The 13,765-nt window shown below is 40.7% G+C and overlaps 1 protein-coding gene and 1 long non-coding RNA gene across 5 annotated transcripts in view; one reads left to right on the plus strand and one right to left on the minus strand.

Moving 5' to 3' along the window:
• The window catches only part of adamtsl7 (ADAMTS-like 7), a 409,793-nt gene that overhangs the window by 305,896 nt on the left and 90,132 nt on the right, over positions 1-13,765 (plus strand). The gene's annotated exons all lie outside the window — the stretch shown is intronic.
• Positions 10,652-13,765, minus strand: part of LOC125458084 (uncharacterized) — a 57,701-nt gene continuing 54,587 nt past the window's right edge. The window contains exon 4 of the long non-coding RNA XR_009447212.1: positions 10,652-10,966. This is a non-coding gene — a long non-coding RNA (uncharacterized LOC125458084). The remainder of the gene's footprint in view (positions 10,967-13,765) is intronic.

Below are 13,765 nucleotides of genomic sequence, written 5' to 3' on the forward strand. Positions count from 1 at the left end.
ATCTAATGACAGCTACTGCTACTCTAATGATTTCTTGCTGCACGTTTTCAGCAAAAATAATGTAATTTCTTCCCAATGATGTGATTCACATTGACTAGCACTACAAGTTGCATTGTAGCAGGTGACAGATTTCAGTGAGGACCACCTTATGGTTTGGATGTCTTTTTATTCCTGGATCAGGTTCAGGTAGGAGGATTACTGCTTGAGCCCCTTGGGTAAACATAATACCTCGTGAGAGCCTGACTCCTCCTCCCTGTCTGGCAGCTCATCCTGATCTTCATGCTCTGTTCTAGGGAAAATATCTGTCAGTAAAGGTATATACACGGGGAGGCAGATCAGTGCAGAAACTGGAAGTCAACAGGAACTCCTTTAACTGTTTATACAACTCATTCAGCAGGCTTCTGCAACATTAAATGACTCAAGAAAGCATCAAGCACTTAAATTTGTGTCGATAGTGAGACAAACTCAAACAGCAACTAAACTGTGACTGTTTTTATATTTGTCCACACGGTATGGGTATCTCAGAGAATGTCAACAATTATTACCCATTCCTAATTTCCCTTGAGATGGTGGTGTTGCGTTATCTTCTTAAACTGTGTACTCCATGTGACGCAGGGACCCTTACATTGCTGTTATGAAAGGCGTTCCAGGAGTTTGACCCAGTGACACTAAAAGAATTGTGATATAATTCCAAGTCAGAATCCTGTACAGTTGGAACGGGAGCTTGCAGGGGGTGGTACTTCCATACATCTGTTTCCCATGTCCTTCTAGATATCGAGTTTGTGGGTTTGGCAGATGCTGTTGAAAGAGCCGTGGTGAGGGAATGAATGTTTAAGATCATGGATGGGGTACCAATCAAAGGACTGCTTTTGTCCTGCGTACTCTCAAGATCCTTGAGCGTTGCTGGAGCAGTACCCATCCAGACAAGGGGTGAATTTTCCATCCTTCTCCGTACTGTGCCTTGTAGATGATAGACAGGCTTTGGGGAGACAGAAGACAAGTTTCTCACCAGAATTATAGGATTGTAATAGAAGGGAATTTTAACTTTCCAAACATCTGGGAGTCCTAGCCTCTGTCTTGGTCTTGTAGCTCCAGTATGTTTTTGGCTGGTCCAGTTCTGTGTCCCATCTATGATAACCACTAGAATGTTCATAGGTGAGGGTGCAGCAGTGGAAATGCCACTGAATATCAAGGGCTGATGCTTAGATTCTCTCTTGTTAGAGATGCTCAATGCCTGACATTTGTGTCATGTGAATGTTGTCTGCCACGTGCCAGCCCAAGCCTGGATGTTGTCCATCTGTTGCTACATATAGACGCAGACTGCTTCGATATCTAAGGAGTTGCAAATGATGCTGTAAATTGTGCAATCATCAGTGAACGTTCTCACTTAAAGTCCCCCATACCCCGAGTGCTTTGCTGTACAACGTGAAGAAGGATATATTCATCAGCCAACATGGGAGTGGAAGGTAGTAATCCGCAGGAGCTTTCTTCGCTCATGTTTGACCTTGTGCCATGAGGCTTCATGTCTATTTTGAGGATTCCCTAAGCAACTCCCTCCCATCCTCAATGATCTGGCAGGTAGATTAGCTAGCGCTGTAAGGAGCCTTTAAGCTTAATACAGAGGGTGAGGTGGAGGGATCCTAGGTAGTAGTGAAAGACAGATGAGCTTGGTTCAGAAGTTAAAGAGAGCAAGTTAGGCAGGCAAGAGCAAGTCATAGAATGAGATAACTGAAGAATTAAATTGCATTTATTTCAATGTAAGGAGCTTGACAGGTAGGGCAAATGAACTCGGGGCATGTATAGAAATCTGGTACTGGCATATCATAGTTATTGCAGAAACATAGCTGAGGAAGAGACAGGACTGGTAGCTCAATATTGTGGGGTGCAAGTGCTATAGAAAGGATAGAAAGGGAGGTAAGAGAGGAGAGGAATTGATGTTTTTAATTAGGAAAAACATTGCTGCTATACTTAGGATATTGCTAAGGATTGTCCAGTGAAACTGTATAGGAGGAACTCAGAAATAAGAAGGGGTTGATTACCTTGATGAGATTATACTATAGATCCCCCAACAGTCAATGGGAAACTGAGGAGCAAATATGCAGGGAGATCTCAGATCTGTGTGAGAATTATAGGATTGTAATAGAAGGGAATTTTAACTTTCCAAACATCTGGGAATACCATATTATTAAGGGCTTGGATGGGGAGGAATTTGTTACATGTGTTCAAGAAAATTTTCTTTAGCAATATGTGGATATATTAAAGTTACTGGCATTAACCAGTAGACGACAACTAAAAAACTAATAAGGTGGGTGAATAAAAGATGAGAATGAGCTGGCTAGTAATATAAAAGAAGATTGCAAGAGTTTTTATCAGATAAAAGATGAGAGGGAGGCAAGAATGGGCACAGACAACTGCAAAATGAACCTGGAGATGTAATAACGGGGAATAAAGAAATGACAAAGGAGCAAGATATGTACCTTACATTAGTCTTCATAGTGTGAAACACCAGTAGCATACCAGAACTTCAAGAGAGTCAGGGTGCAGAGGTGAGTGCAGTGTCCATCATTTAAGAGGAAGGTACTGTGGAAGCTGAAAGGTCTGAAGGTGGATAAATCACCCAGGCCAGATAGACTACACCCCAGAGTTCTGAGGGAGATAGCTGAGAAAATAGTGGAGACATTGGTAGTGATTTTTCAGGAACCACTGGAGTCAGGGAGAGTGTCTGAGGTCTGAAAAATGTCTAATGTTACGCCCCTGTTTAAGAAGGGAGGGAGGCCGAAGTTGGGAACCTGTAGGCCGGTTAGCCTGGCCTTGGTCATTTGGTAAGATTGAAGAGTCTGTTATGAAGGATGAGATTCGGAGAATGTGGAAGTAGATAGTAAAATAAGGCTGAGTCAGCACAGCTTCGTCAAGGAGAAGTCATGCCTCAGTGAGAATTCTTTGAGGAGTTAACCATCAAGTTAGACAAAGGAGACCCAATGGACATGTCAAAGGCCTTCTGGAGATCCAAATAATCAAGATGCTGAACAGGAGGCTGATGAATAAGACAAGAGCCCATGGTGTTAGGGGCAAAGTACTGGCATAGCTAGAGCTTTGGCTGACTGGCAGAATACAAAGGGATTAAGGGGTCTTTTTCAGGATGGCAGTCAGTGACTAGTGGAGTTCCACAGGGATCCACACTGAGACCACATGTTATACATTCACAATCTGATGACGGAACTGAAAGCATTGTTGCCAAGTTTACAGATGTCAGAGATAGCTCGAGGTGCAGGTGGTGTTGAGGAAGCGGAGATGCCGTATAAAGATTGGGCAGGTTAGGTGTGTGGGCAAAGAAGTAGCATATGGAATACAATGTGGGAAAGTGTGAGGTTATGTACTTTGGTAGGAAGAGAGAGGTGCAAATTATTTTCTAAATGGACAAAGGCTTCAGAATCTGAAGCACAAAGGGACTTGTTAGTGCTAGTTCAGGATTCTATAAGGTTAATTGTAGGTTCACTTAGCAATTAGAGAAGCCAAATGAAATGTTGACATTCCTTTCAACAGAATATAAAAGCAGAAGTGTGCTGCTGAGACTGTATAAGGCTCTGGCCAGACCTCATTTGGAATATAGTGGGCAGTTTTGGGCTCCATATCTAAAGTGGGATGTGCTAGCATTGGAGGGGGTCCAGAGGAGGTTTACGAGAATGATCCTGGGGTGAAGGGCTTGTATATGAGGAGCAGTTGAGGACTCTGGGTCTGCACTAGATGGAATTTAGAAAGATGAGGAAGAATCTGTTTGAAACTTGGAATACTGAGAGGCTTGAATAGAGTTGACACAGAGAAGATGTTTCCATTAGAAGGGACCTGGACCTGGGGGTATAGCGTCTGAGTGAAGGAATGTTCCTTCAGAACTGAGATGAGGAGGAATTTCTTCAGTCAGAGATGATGATTCTCTGGAATCCATTGCCTCAGAAGGCTGTGGAGGACAAACCGTTCAATACATTTAAGACAGAGATAGATAGATGGGTTCTTGGTTGGTAAGGTGATCAAGGGTTATGGGGAGAAAGCAGGCGAATGGGTTTGAGAAACATAGCAGTGATGATTGAATGGTGGAGTAGATTCAATGGGCTGAATGACCTAATTCTGCCTCTATTTAATGGTCTTATGGCTTCTTATAGAGCCACCAGTTATTCCTCACATATCTCTATGATTTTGTGACTTTATCTGCAGTTTATCATGTTCGCAGTTATGAGCAAAGTTAGGCTCCCTGTGCAGTCCTTCCGAATGATTAAAATAATGAACAGTCCACTTAGATAAAGCAACTGCATGTGATTTAAGAATAAGTAAATCTAAGCCTACAGTGAGCCAGATATTACTGCAGTAGTAGGTTTCTTGGCAAGTGAAAGTAGTAATTTTTACAACTCAGTGTTGCCATCTCAATGCATTTGCCTTGCAAAATGCTGGTAACAGCGCAGAAAAGTCAATATTTGTGAACATCATACCAGTTGACTTATCCCCTGTATCAACAGAGTAAATTGACAGGAAAAGAATCAGAGTGAATACAAGAAACAGTTTGGAGACAGATCTGAAATGGAAAGATGTAAAGAGAGCAACATTATTGGCAGTGTTATGTGTTATACTTCTGACAACTGTTTCTTTGCTGACAATATTGTGATGTGTTTGTAATGACAGTTTGAGTTACATTGAGGATTGTGCTGTGATTTTTCATGAAGGCAGTGGTGTGATTTACGTTTGTGGTATGGATAACATATTGGCAGTATTTGTGTTTGACAGTGAGCAGTTGCATGCTTGCTATTAATGTTGGTTAAATTATTGACATTAGTGTGGGCTATATGATTGGCGGTACTGTAGTTTGCATATTGACTGTATTGTAGACCATTTGACAATATTGGCAATAGTTTGGTCTACATTATTGTTGTTAGTGTGGGTTGCAATATTAACATTGTTACATTATTGATTGATAGTTGCATTATTTACAGTTGCATGGATTTATTGCATTGTTGAAAGCTTTCAGTACATTATTGCTGTAGTGTTAGTTACATCACTGACAAGTGATTACATCATTGACTCTAGTATAAGGTTACATTACTGACATAACATTACAGAAGAAGTTTCCTTGTTGGCACTTGAATGGCCTGTTTCTGTCTGTTACATTCTATGAATCAATTGAAATGCTCATGCATTATTTTACCTCACCAGTGGAGCCTCCAACCCTGCACCTATATTAGAAGGATGAAGGGGAATCTGATTGAAACTTACAGAATACTGAGAGGCCTGGATAGCGTGGACACGGTGAAGACGTTTCCAGAAATCTATAAATTATTTTTCAACTTCCCCTTGAACATTACCGGATATCTGTATATGTACTGTATGTTCTTATCCGCTTGAACTTTTATGGAAGAAGCTCAAAGCTCTGCTCAGACTTATGCTCAAAATGTAATATTTATAGCATTAAGCCAATGTATAAAGAGAAGCCCTTTCCCACTGTGGTATAATGTTAACCAAGAGAGGAAACGTGTGTAAGTACTTCTGTTTAGAAGTACTCCCAATTCATTGAAGAAAGTATTAACTTGAGTGAATGTTTTTGTTTTTTTAAGTAAAAAATATCAGGTTTCTATTCTAATCCAAATGGGGTGCCTCTCTGCTGGGCTATGAAGGTGGAGTCCAATCCAGGAAACCACAATGTAGTCTGAGAAACTTGTTTCCTCTGTTTCTGAATCCCACGTTTTAAAACGTGAAACCCTCATTATGGGACGTGTGATCAAGTTTCATATGTTTATAATTCACACTTTCTGGTAATTATAAAGCCCTCCTCTGCTCTATAACCACAGAACCCAATTTTAAATGTTACTTAGATTAATAATAATGGCCTAGGTTTCATGATTAGTTGTATTAAAAAAAATCCAACACCAGCCATTTATTATGCTTCCACTTTGCCGATGACGTTTATGATAATTTACACTGGAAGTTGTCATTATTAGCCAACAACCACAGTGTAGTGCCTGATTCAGCGAATTATGGAACCTGTGTGAACAACACAAGCAAATAGGAGCTCTCATTTTGTATTTTGGTGAGCCTGTGAGCACTGGCTATTATAAATGAACAAATCAGAGAGCAACTGACCAGGATGGTTTATGGTAGAATATGAAGTTGCTGTCAGTTACTCTGCTCATTCACAACATGCAAACAGTAGATCTGACACTGAAATCAACTCAGTAGTGTAAAGCTGGGGTACTTCTCATTTATTCCTCACTAAAGATTTTAGAAAAAATCTTCAAGTGAGGAGGGGTTTAATAGCTTCCATAGACTGCACACAAAGACACTGAAAGCAGAGGAAAGGTTGCATGACTATGACAAGCCAGCAGGCAGACTAAAATCACCAAACAAATGTATTCAGGAGTAAATACATTTTTGTCAGCAGCGTGATAGGTTTTGATTTCTTTCAGATAACCTCTCCAGGTCTGAAAATTTCACATTATAATTGTGATGTCTCAATGCCACTGACTGTAAGATTTGCTAAAGAATCCTCAGAAAGACGTGCAGACTCTAAGTCAAGAGGTATAAATTAGAATTGTTAATTCAATACCAAATTATATCCTGATTGTACTACAAAGGGAGGAATTGAAAAATGTTATTGTGGAGGTGAATGGTAAAAGAAACTGTCTTTTACAAAAAAAACTTCTGAAAAATCTTCAACAAAATTAACATTAGAATGGATGAGATTCCACATTTGTGAGAGTTCATTTTTGTCAATACATTGTGAAAAGAGTGACTAACAGATGAATGGATAATGCTTTGTATATCTTTCAAGGTTGATTATCATTAAAAACTACTTCAAGTTTTTGCATACCTTTGAATGCCAAACACCTTGGTGAGGTACTGATGTAGCAGAGGTGTTGGAGAAGCAGGGCACCCCTTGAACGGCTGCTTCCTGATTTCCACAGTTAACTACGGCCTCTGTACAGCCTTTTTAACTTCATATCACTAGATAGATTCCAGAGATTAGATGTTATTGTTTGACGCAAAGATCAGCAGATTGGGCCTGTGTCTGTTGATGTTTAGGAAAATTATACTTTATCCTATTAAAACAGAAGATATTGATGGCAATTGATAGTGTGGGTGTTAAAAGGATGTTTCCCCTTGTGAGACAAACCAGAACAAATGACATAGAGTAGGGGATCTCCCATTTAAGAACGAGATGAACATTTCTCTCTCCTCAGAGGGTCAGTAGTCTGTAGAATTCTCTTTCCCCAAGGCATGGTAATTGAACAGTTTTAAGGCTGAGTTAGATTCTTAATGGAGAAGTGAGTCAAAGGACATAGGGACCAGACAGTACAGACAAGACCATAAATAGTTCAGCCATGATCTTACTAAATTGCAATGCAGCCTCAAAGAGCCGAATGGCCTATTCCTCATCCCAAATCATATTCGTCACTGCACCACTCATCTACACTATTCCACAGAGCTCCTTCAACATCAACTTGGATTTCAGTCATGCCTTTAACATGGTCATACAGGGGATCAAGAATATAAGACTGGAACACTGCTTAGCTATTTTATCTTTCTCCTAAATGACTTCACCGCATATCCTACAAATAATGTTAGTAGGATTGTGAATATTTAGGTACTTGTTCTGCCCAGATAGTAGCAGGAGATAACCCCAATCCCAAACTTCATTCATTCAAACCTGCAGGACATTTCAGTGGTTGAAGCAAGAATAAGTCAAGTTACTGGGTATTGGTGGCCATGCAAAGTGATCACGTAAAACAACCTGGAAAGCAATAGCCGAGGAATCAACTATCAACTCCTACAATCATAAAACTGCCAAGAATTCTACTGCCTCAACCAGCCAGACAAAGTCGCTGACTGCACCTTGTGTTCATTTCCCCAATCCAATAATGCACTAGTTTCACCATCTTAAGGAAGTACATCCACAACCAATCCTTTGCAAACCTCTATGGTTAAGGGAACCCCCATTACCAACCTTACACTGAGGCAGTACAACTCCCATACCACACAACTGCCTAGCCACAGCCACAAAAGCATTTTCTCCACTTCGACACCCTCGCTAGCTACCCTCATTCTTTTTCACCTCTTGCATGCCACTCGCTATGTCCCCCTGACCCTCATTCACTTATCTCTTGGAAGAGAAATTGGAACATAATGCCTGACAAGGTGGCTACTGGAGGAGAGTCACACTCCCAGCCCTTTTTTTGTTAAATTCCTCATATGTCTTCATAGGTGCCGCTCCAACAAGACACATGAAGCTCGACACCGTGCATGTCAAAGCTTTATCAGCACGCCATGCACATTTATTCTCCTCATCACTGAGGCAGCCCTAACTGCAGCGTGACAAGGTGCACTGCAGCAACTTGCTGGTTTCCTTCAACAGCACCCACCAAACCCAGGACTTCCAACATCTCGCAGGACAGGGGCAATTGACGCACAGAAACGCCACCACCTAAAAGTTAATTTCCAAAATGTACACCATCTTGACTTGGAATTGTGTTGTCATTTCTTCACTGTCGCTGGTTCAAAACCCTGGAACTCCAAGTGTAACAGCACTTGGGTGCCCCTAAACCACATGGCGTGCAGCAGTTCAAGAAGGTAGTTCACCAGCGCCTCCTCAAGGGCATTTAAGGATGCAGTAAATGCCAGTCTTGCCAGTGTTGCAGATATTCCAAGAATAATTGTTTTATGAAATGTCACCATCTTCCTAGGGGTATTTTTGACTGAGCACTTGTGCTGATACCACACGATTAAATCTCCACTGTTCTCTGTATCTTTGACCTGGACAGGATGGACCTCATCCATTCCCTCCTTCCTTCTGTAGAACCACAGCATGTGATAACACAGGAGGAGAAAGATGTTGGAGGTGAAGATGGGTCCCAACTACAATGACATGTCCCTAGTTCAGGGAGCCAGCATCTCCCAGGTCTCCAACCCTCAGGGCACACAATGCCACTGAGCGGCAAGACCAGGAGCAATTTTACTAGCTGTCTACCGCTCTATTCCAAGGACTAACCACTGTGGGGATGAGGATCATTTCAGCCCCAAGCCACCTTCACTTCAGGCTGTGGAGCCAACTGTTTCCAGCAACATGGGAGTAAAGTACCCATTAGGAATACCATAACTGGTCCTGCGTACCACTGTCAAGTTGGGTGGTGAGATGTTGGGATTTCAAAAATGCTTTGGTATTTCAACTGAGCAGTCAGAAGTGAGCACCACTGTCTGCATGCAGAATGCAATGAAAATTACTTTACCAATGTATTTCCCATCTGCGAAAGTTGGAAATTCCTCTGTCAGGAACTCAAAACTCTCACTTTAACCAACTGTGAGTTGGTGGATCTCATTGAACTGAATGAAGACTGCCTGTGTTAGTGCAAGTACATAAAGGACCTCTGCCACTGACTAACAGGTGCCATAGGTAAATGAGACCAGTGACGACGTGACAGTTACATTCCAGAAATGACCTCAGTGGTGTGTGGAAACCTGGGAGTAGATCATAGGCAAATTTCTGATATTCCATTCCCACTCAAGTCCCAGAAACAGCCAGAAAATGCAACTAGATTTCTTATTTTTAGGAAAACTTAAGTCTGGGTAGTATTTGAGAGAGAAAATATTTTTAAAAAGAAATCACCAACTCTTAAATACTCCACTTGATTCTCTTTTTATTTTACACAAAGTGTTTTGTTTCAAACAGCGAAACAAAATTCAGAACTCGTGTTAAAAGGACTGATCTGCAATTAATGTTTTCCAATCCAGAATGAAGTAAATTCAAAACAGATTTTATTGGTTAATGTCAGAGATCATCCTGTTAGCAATAATGGGAACACCCAACTTTAATTAGTTACTTCTACCTACAACAACTTGGTTAATTCCCAGCGTCTCTTTTTAATATGACACATGCATTGCATATAAGTTTCACGTGGGTTGTAAATCTCAAAACAGCAGTATTTAAATCCTACATAAACATTCTCAGTGCAATAGCCTGAAAATATTGACTTTGGCTAGGATTAATCTGAGAACTATCATGTTTAGAAAAGTTGTCCTATTTTCTGAGACAAAGATAATACTAAATTAACTAGAAATCAATTGGTGTTTACGCTGTTTAGATGTCTGCACAATTCTATTGCAAAACATTCTTGTAAAATACCTGGGAATTTTAATAACAAATCATGGAATTTTGACGCACAGCAAAGGCCATTTGGCCCATGATTCTGTGAACTCTGTAAAAGATCTCCAGGAGACTAATGATGAATGCCATATTTCTTAATTTGTTTTCTGTGCGATTCGACACGGGTTTGATGTTTTCAGAAAAAGCTAATGTTGACTTTGAAATTATAATTCTCACTTGCATTTCCCGAAGCGTCACTCTTATTGTGTTTTCCACAGTCAGGTATGCTTGTTTTACTTTTTTGAGGAAGGCTGAATTTGTCTAATCTTTAATACAAGCAAGCTTGTTGACTGACCAAGTTAGGATTAAAAAACAGAATATGCTGCACATACTCAGAATGCCAGGCAGCATTTGCTCAAAAAAACAGTCAATAATTCATGTCTATGATCTTTCATCAGAATAAGTGTTAGTAATCCTACTGCTGCATCAATATTTATACCTTTGCATCAGTACAACAGTAAATCCAAAGCCAGGTTTTAATCAGTACTTTTAAAGGAGTCACTTCAGGAGACACAGCTATAACACACAGCCATTCAGATTGGTCTGACAGCAATGACTTGCGGATCAAATAGCAAGGTTCCTGCCAAGGTGATGACATCCAGCCAAGAAGTGTCTCAATCCAGCAGCTTGTTGGTCTATGAAAGCAATAGATAGGGGTGTGGAAGACCATTTGAGAAACCAGTCTGGGGAAATGGAATTGGCCTAGTTAGTGCTACATGGAAGTAGTCAGGCAGGTGCAGCAAGTACAGAAACAAAGCTGCTGGAAAAGCTGAGCAGGTCTGGCACCATCTGTGAAGGAGAAAACAAAGTTAGCATTTCAGATTCGATGACCCTTCCCCAGAACTGATGGTGGCTGGGAAACGTCAGTTTATACACAGAAAGTAGGGAGTGGGGTGGGGTAGGGAGTAAACGATAAGAGAGAGCCCAAAGAGAGAGAAAGACAGTTGGACAGACAAAGGAGTTGCTAACGATCAGGCTGGGAGGGTGAGTAGCTGTTAATGGGGACTGTTAGTGACTAACAACAGGGGGTGTGCAATGGCAGGCTATGTGGTAACAAAGATGGTGTGTGGGGTGGGGGGGCTGGGACATGGGAGAGTTTAGGCCCTAAAATGATTGAACTCAATATTGAGCCCAGAGGGCTGTAGGGTCCTCAAGCTGAAAATGAGGTGTTGTTCCTCCAGCTTGCGTTGGGCTTCACTGGAACACTGTAGCAAGCCAGAGACAGAGGTGTTGGCCAGGGAGCAAGGTGTTGCATTGAAGTGGCAGGCAACAGATAGTTCAGGGTCTTCTTTGCGAGTAGAACCAGGAACATTTACAGCATCCGTGGTTCTTTTGGTTTTTATTCAGGTGCAGCAAGTAAATTGGAAGGCGACTGAAATGCTAGCCTTCATCACAAGAGGATTTGAGTTCAGAAGTAAGGACATCACACTAGAGTTACACACACTGAGACAGCTTCTGGAGCATTCTGAGGAAGGGCCCCTGGACCCGAAACGTTAACTCTGTTTTTTCCTTCATAGATGCTGCCAGACCTGCTGGGCTTTTCCAGGAGCTTTTTTTTTGTTCTGGAGTATTGTGTGCAGCTTTGGTCTCCCTACCTAACAGGTGATATGTTTACTACAGAGGGTATGGGAATGGCAGGACTGTCCTACAAGGAGAGATTTGTTCGATTGAGTCTGTATCCACTGGAATTTAGAAAAATACGAGGGAATCTGGTTGAAACGCATAAAATTCTAAAAGGGCTGGACAGGCTCGATGTAAGGAAGATGTTTCCCCTGAGTGAGCCACCAGGGATCACAGTTTCAGGATCCAAGGTGGGCCTTGATTGAGATGTGGAAACATTTCTTCATTCAGAAGGTGGTCAGCCTGTGGAATTCACCACACAGAAAACTGTGGAAGCCAGGTCACTGAGTATATTCAAGAAAACATTAAAGTATTAAAGGCATCGAGGAGTATGGAAAGAAAGCAGAAATATGGCATTATAATAGAGTACAGTCATGAACATAATTAAATAGTGTAGCAGGTTCGAAGGGCTGAATGGCCTACTCCTGTTCTTAGTTTCTATGTTTGCATCTCAAAAAGAATTCTAACTTAACTCATGAATGTAAGTTACATTCGCACAGTGATACTTTAGGTAGAAAATTTCAGGATGTCTTTGCATTGAACATTTCTTTATGCTTTGTTTCCCTTTGAGTTCTGTGTGTCAATGAAGAGGGAAGAAAAGGATTAAATTGTCAGAAATATTCATTAACAAGAATACTACAGAATAACATGACGTCGAGAGTTCTTGACCAGAATACCGTGCAAAGATTTTAAGAAGTCTACCAGTTAGTAGTTTATATAATGTCAAATTAATCACAATCTTGAATGTTAATGTATTCAGGATACAAAGTTTCACATTCCAGCCTCAAAATCATCAAACAAGATTAGGACAATGATACTTTATTCCCAAGCATTATCACCACACTGGACACAAGAAACCAGAAACTGCTACTTCGACCCAGAGGCTCATGAGCAACAGTGCATAACAATGTTGTCAAGGAAACGGCACCCAATCTCAGGAGATATGTTCCACTTAACTCATTAGTGTTGAACAAGAGCAGGAGTGAGAATGTATCCCTGTTGATACCATCAGTCACTTAAAGCTCATACAATTACATTCTATCTTCCACACACTGACAGTCTTCCATCCGCCCAGTGTCTCTTCACCATCCAAGTGGTGACAGTCTATTTCTGCAGTAATTATGGTGACTACCATTCAATGTACCATTTCTTTGGCAGAAATTTCTGGCCCACTATGTTTGTGACAAAGAATTCAACCAGTTAGTGATTCCAATATTTAAAAGCTTCAGGGGAGAAAAGTAGGGGATTGAGAAAGTTTAGGTCATCCCTTGATAGACTGGATTCAGTCTGATTTAGTTTTAGGTAAATGTAGATGTAAAGCGTACTTGTTTCAGCAGGGAAAAAAGCACTATTTTAACTGACCAAAAAGCATTTTTGTGTATTCATAAAAGGGGGAGGTTATGGTATGTGTTATATAAAATTCCAATGAATTGTACTTCCTGATTATCTAGTACAGTTTATTCTGTTCTCTTCTTAAATTTAGTTTTCACTCCATGAATGAAAATACCTCCAGTTTCATTCAGAATTTTGTTTGTGTAAGAGAGTGCGTGTTGAAATATTAATGCAATCCTTTATTTCCTGATGAACGTTATTTCATTGACCGAAAAAATCAGTATCTAAACAACTTTTCAGTGATTTTTCTAGGAGTTATTATTATAAAGATGAACAGTTTACACAGTTTTTTAATAAAAGCAGCAGGCAAATAAAGTTGATATAAGATCCAATCTAACCTCTTGGTAGGTACTGCTCAAACACTTGGATCAATTCTCATATCTTTTGTGAGAGGTTCCAAAGTCCTAACTATGTTGTGCAGCGAACAGGGAGTTGTGGCTACAACTCGTCTACAATATGGCAAACAATACAAGTATGTTTGTGTTAGGTAGTTACATAGTATTCACAGCATAGAAACAGGTCATTCTGCCCAATTCATCTGTATGAGTCCCTCCTAGTCTTCTTCGTCTAACTCCA

This window comes from Stegostoma tigrinum, chromosome 1 (assembly GCF_030684315.1).
Source record: "Stegostoma tigrinum isolate sSteTig4 chromosome 1, sSteTig4.hap1, whole genome shotgun sequence".
Classification (NCBI taxonomy): Eukaryota; Metazoa; Chordata; class Chondrichthyes; order Orectolobiformes; family Stegostomatidae; genus Stegostoma; species Stegostoma tigrinum.